The following is a 6,684-nucleotide window of genomic DNA, read 5'->3' on the forward strand; positions in this document are numbered from 1 at the left end:
ACACACACACACACATTTGTCTATGCATATGTATATATATTGTCCAGTTTAATACATATGTTTATTACTAGTTATACATATGTATTTAAGCAGATATGCAGATGTATTTGTGAGTTATCCATAGATTTTTTTCAATTATGCATATATATCTATGAATAATGCATATTTATGTATGATTAATGCATATATATTTTAAAAAAATATATGTATTCAAAGTTTTGATTACGTAATTGATATGTCTTAATATGTATTTTTTAGTTTTTTTATTTATTACATAAAGGTATGTTAACTTATTCTTAGTTTTTATAGATGAGCATAGGTACTTAATAGATTTTCATATGTATTTTTTCAGATTAAAAATTTGATAAGTGTGGCTTCCAGTTTCTTAGGTATAAATGAATGATGTTATATGTCTTGTACAATGTATTCATAATGAATTAAGTTAAGCAAGTTCAGTTAAAAAATTACAACAATTTAACTGTAACAATTTCAATAACATCAAACATTTTTATTAAAATTTAGAATCATCATATATTATCTTTGAAAAAATGAAGCAATTATTTTTTGACATAATGCTACATCATGAACAAATCAACATTTAAACTATAACTGCAACATTTAAACTATAACAATATTATTGTACATTTCGCCATAGACGCCACATACATGCATAATGTGGTACATCATTGTACACACCACCATCAACTTTTATGATGCTTGCATTACGATCAGAAAATACACACATATGTTTTTTTTCACCGTATGTTTTCTTCAGATTCTCAAAGAACCAAGTTCAAGATGCATTATTCTCAGAATCACGTACACCATATGCCAAAGAAAATACATGTCCTGCATATTGAAAAAATACATATAAGAATACATGATTTTTACACATAAAATACTACATATGTATATATAAATACGTACAGCTAGTGAACACATAAATGTACTGCATATGTATATTATAAATACATAATGTTGTTTATATGTTCATCTACAAGAGTTTTTAACAAGAATAGGTATTCTTCCCATTGTCAATCTCCAAAACACAAAAATAATAAAAATAAAATTTACTATCAAATACACACTATATACAACTAATTCGTATATACAAAACTGAAAAACGAATTCCAATGAAAAGAAATATTTTATTTGAATACTAGTTATCATCGACTAAAATTCAAATTTAACGTATAACAATTGTATCTCAATTTTTACATAAATAACGACACAAATAACTTTGATTTTTTTTTTTTAAAAATCGATCAAACTATTTTTTTCGAGCACTGATAAAATTCATATACAATCTCAAATTTTTGAATTCCGTGATTGTTACGTAATTTTGTTACCAGTTTTTCAGTAATTTTCACAATTTTATTTTATGAAAATCACAAATAGAATCAAGTTTGTTTAAATCTCAAATACGTACTATATACAACAACTAATTCGTATATATAAAACTGGAAAATGAATTCAAAAAAAAAAAAATTTTTAGTCAAACACTAGTTATCCTAAATTAAAATTCAAGTTTAACGTATAAAAATTGCATCTCAACTTTCAAATAATAGAACAATATGAACAAATTTGATATTGAAAAAAATTTCGCTTAAACCATTTTTTACGAGAACAGATCAAATTCGTATACGATCTCAAATTTTTGAATCCCGCGACTATTACACAAATTTGTTACAAGTTTTTCAGCAATTTCGCACTTTAATTTTATGAAAACCACAAATAGAATAGAGTTAGTTGATCAATACATGTAATTGAACCATTGTATTTTTAATATTTTCTTCAAAATTTTAGTCGATCAGTAAAAAAAAAGAAGAAAAACGTTTTTGAATTTGAATCTGTATTTTGAATTTGATTTGAGTTGCTGATTATGGAAAACGTTTTTTGAATTTCAATTAGTAGTTGTAATTTAACGGTTGTGGTAAAAAAAGAGTTTTATAAAATAAAGGAATCTGTAAAATTAAATGTGCCATAAATTAAGGAATAATTTTTTCCTTATTTAACTCAAATAAATTAGCATTAAATTAGGAAGTGAATCTCTGATTGTATATGTATTTAAATAGCAATAGTTTACTGAAATATAAAATACATATTGCTATTTTTTGTAATTTTGAAACTGTTGCTATAAAAGTTATAATTAAGACTCTATAGTTGCTATTTTTGAAATTTTCCCATCATTATTTGTAGCCCAAATCAATGAACTAGCCCAATAAATATTGGACCTTATTTAAATCCATGTGTTTGGACTTAAATAATTAATTCAATTATATTAATCCATAATATTTATTTAGGACTAATATATTTTGAATTTAATATAATTCGAATTTCGTATAGATTTAAATTTAAGAAAATTTCATCACCCACAAATGCCCCCTACTTCAAGACTTGTCGAAATATTTAATATTTTGGAGACTAGCCTTGAAGTATGATTTATTTAAACATGCTTTCTTGGTGCTTCAAAGATTTCCATAAAGCTGAACCATGCAATTTACATATTGATATTGCCTCTCAAAAACTTTCTTATTTTTTTTATGAATCTCTATACGTAAGACCCGTTGGTGAGGCATGATATCCCATTTCAAATAGATTTTATAAATTTTTTTACCGCCTTACTTAACTAGGAATAAAACTCCCCAATTTAAAGTTATATAGGAGAAAGAAATAACCTTCAATTTGAATTTATATGGGAAAAGAAAACAACCTTCAATTCAAATTTATATTGGAGATAGAAACTCATTCAATTTGAATTTGTATTGAAGATGGAAACAACCCCCAATATAAGTTTGTATTAGAGATGGATGCTCTTCCAATTTGAATTTATATTTGAGAAGGAAACATTCATCCTACAACTCTATAAAAGGATGTAGGTTCTCCACTTTTTCAATAGCAATTTTAGGGTTTCCAAGCCATGAATAATGTTGAGGTAATTTCTTTCCCTCCTATTTTTCTCTTATTTTCTTCATTTATTTTTCAGCACAATATGTTAGTGGTAGAAAATTCATATCTCATTACAGAAATATTGAAATTATGAACCGTTTAATACTCCAGAAATTAGACTTCGAGATCTAATGCATATCCAAAATTTAGATTTAATTTCCTTCAATACAATTCTTGATAATTTTTGAATTTAGCTGTGAATTTTATGATGATGAAAATTTTAGATTTGTGCGTCTTTACTAAAACTTTCATGTCTTGAAGCAGGAATGACAAAATCACAAGTCAATTGATTCTTTTAAAACTAGACACAAAGATCTACAACATATACAAAATTTATAATTTAATACATTTGAGATTTTTATAGGTGTTATCCTAAAATCAGCATTGAGTTTTGATGCACCAACAGTTTCAGATTTGCACTATGACACCAAAAAATTTATATCTCAAAGTGGAAGTGTTAAAATCATGATCCTCTTAATTCTATAGATACTGAAAATATGCCTATATATCATATCTAAGATTTGTATTTTAACATTTCTTGGATTATTCTAGACGAATTTTGAAATCGATCCTATGTTCTGCCCGACAGAGGATTTTAGATTTACATCGCCTTTCCAAATAATTTATATCTTGATGTGGGACTATCACCATCAAAGGGATTTTTGATTTCTTCAAACTAGATTTTGAGGGCTTTATTCTCATTAAGGCATCTTATCTCAATCCAAGTTGGTGATATACAACTTCTAAGATTGCAATGCTCTGACATGTAACATCTTTTCTATTTGTATTTTTTTCTTTCTTGTTTCCCCCTTTTTTTGCAGGGTTGAAGCAAATAACAATATATAACAATCGGCTTAGGGTGTGAGAGTTTAAATTCGCCTCCGTACACTATAAGACCAACCAATTTTGACTTCAAGATGGTAATTATGCAATAATCGGCTTAGGGTATGAGATTTTAATTTTTCCTTCGTACACTCTAAGACCGACCAATTTGACTTCAATATGGTGACTATGCAATAATCGGTTTAGGGTGCGAGATTTTAACTTTGCCTCCATACACTCTATGACCGACCAATTTGACTTCAAGACGGTGGCTATACAATAATCAGCTTAGGGTGCGAGAGTTTAACTTCGCCTTCGTACACTCTAAAACCGACCAATTTAACTTAAGACGCTGACTATGCAACAATCGACTTAGGGTGAGAGAGTTTAATTTCACCTTCGTACACTCTAAGACTGACCAATTTGACTTCAAGACGGTCCCTTTACATAATAAATCCATCTGAATACCAGCTTAAGGTGCAAAGGGATAAATCTTGTCCACCTTAAGGCATGGAAATTGTGATATCTTTTTAATGATAAACACGTTAGAGGCTAGCTTACGGTGCAAAGGGACAAATCTTGTCCATCTTAGGGCATGGAAATTTTGATATACTTTTAAGAATAAACCCGTGAGAGGCCAGCTTTAGGTGCAAAGGACAAATCTTGTCCACCTTAAGGCATAGAAATTTCAACATCCTTTTAAGGGTAAACCCATTAGAGGCCAACTTAAGGTGCAAAGGGACAAAGCTTGTCTACCTTAAGGCATGGAAATTTTTAAGGATAAACACGTAAGAGGCCAGCTTAAGGTGCAAAGGGACAAATCTTGTCCACCTTAAGACATGAAAATTTCGATATCCTTTTAAGGATAAACTCGTGAGAGGACAAATTAAGGTGTAAAGGGACATATTTTGTCCACCTTAAGGCATGAAAATTTTGAGATCCTTTTAAGGATAAACTCGTAAGAGGCTAGCTTGAGGTTCAAAGGGGCAAATTTTATCCACCTTAAGGCTTGAAAATTTTGAGATCCTCTTAGTTGTAGGCGTGGAGAACTTTAACATTCCAAATACCATTGAAATAACTCTTTTTCTTTTTGATAGGTTGCCCCTATTGAGCCACAAATATTTGGAGTAAGTTCAAAATTTAATTAGAATAGTTTCATACTTGGCGTTCGTATGGCGAATACTGCAGGAACAAATTTTTCTGACACGCATCCAACTGAACCTCAGAATTAAATTTCAAGCACCTCCGTACCTCAGTAAAAAGGATCAAGTCACAACGTAGTTCTGGATGAGTTTTTTTTTTTGCGTCCTAACTTTTTCCTAGGCCGCCTCTTTCGAGGTTTCTAACCTAGTGGCCAATTTTTTTTAGATGTATACCGTTTATACTCTTTTGGGATAGGAGTGAACATGTAGTTTATACTTATGCCTTAAGGAGTGTTCTCTTCCTTCAAGAGTAGTGCTTCTTTAAGAACTTGGCATTGATAGGTCCAATTTTCACACCATCTGCATCGATAAGCTTTTAAGAACCATTTGAATATACTTCTTGTACAACATATGGCCCATCCCACTTTGGGGTGAATTTTTTCCCAAACTTACGAGAAGTAATAATGGGCCTTCTTATTGCAAGGACTGGATCTCCAACTTGAAAGTACCTCAATCAAACTCTTTTGTTGAAAGAACGAGATGGACGGGCTTGGTAACATTCAAGATTTTGCTGAGCCTCCAACCTCTTTTCATCAAGATCTTCTAACTCTGCAAGATGCAATTTAGTATTTTCTTCATCAGTAAGCCCTTCTTGAATAGCTAATCTCAAAAAAGGTATTTGGCGCTCAAGTGTCAGGATGACTTCAACTCTAAAAATAAGATAATATGGGGTTACTTGCATTGGTCTGCGGTAAATTGTTCTATATGCCCATAAATATTCTTCCATTAGTTCATGCCCGTGTCGCTTGAACTTGGAGATGATTTTCTTTTATAGATTACAAAAGTCTTATTAAGCGCTTCTACTAGACCATTGGCGGCAGCATGGTACATAGAAGACTTGCGCTGCTTGAAGCCAAAGAGATCACAAATCTTATTCATCATCTTGTTATCAAACGACTTATCATTGTCGGTTATTATATATTGAGGGATTCCAAAGTGGTAGATGAAATTCACTTGAATAAAATTCACAATATTCTCTCTCTTTACTTCTTTGAGAGCAACAACTTCGGCCTATTTTGAGAAGTAATTTGTTGCGGCTAAGATGTATAAGTATCCACCAGAAGATTTTGGTAGTGGACCAATAACATCCACTCCCCAAGCGTTGAATAGGCAAGATGTTATAGTTGGGTGTAGTACTTCAGGAGGTTAATGTATGAAATTCTCTTGGAATTGACAATCTTTGCATCTTCTAGCATAGTTCAAGTAATCTTTCACCATCGTTGGCCAATAGTATCCCATCCTTTTAATGTGAAATAAAGCTTCGATATAGACTGATGCGATCCACAAACTCCTGAGTGCGCTTTTTGGAAAGCTTAAATTGCTTTTTTCTCTCCCAGACATTGCAAGAGTATTTTTTCAAATGATCTTTAGTATAGCGTGTCTTTATAGTAAAGGGAGCGAGGTGCACGATGACAAATGTCAGTCCTTCTCCTTGAATCTTCTGGAAGTATCCCATAGCATAAGTAATCAATGATAGGTTGTCGCCAATCATTTTTACATCTTCAGACATGGCAATGAGGTATTCAACCTTATTTTTTAGATCCTCATTTGACAATGATACTACCAATTTTTGGCGGATAGTAACTCACGTCTGATTTGGAAGAGTCATGATTGAGGATAAAGCAGCTGGGGAATCAGCTTACTTATTTTCTCTCCTTGGCATTTGTTGGAGGGTTACATCACCAAGCCACCCTATCAACTTTTGTGCATA

The sequence above is a fragment of the Capsicum annuum genome, chromosome 8 (assembly GCF_002878395.1).
Source record: "Capsicum annuum cultivar UCD-10X-F1 chromosome 8, UCD10Xv1.1, whole genome shotgun sequence".
NCBI classification, from domain to species: domain Eukaryota; kingdom Viridiplantae; phylum Streptophyta; class Magnoliopsida; order Solanales; family Solanaceae; genus Capsicum; species Capsicum annuum.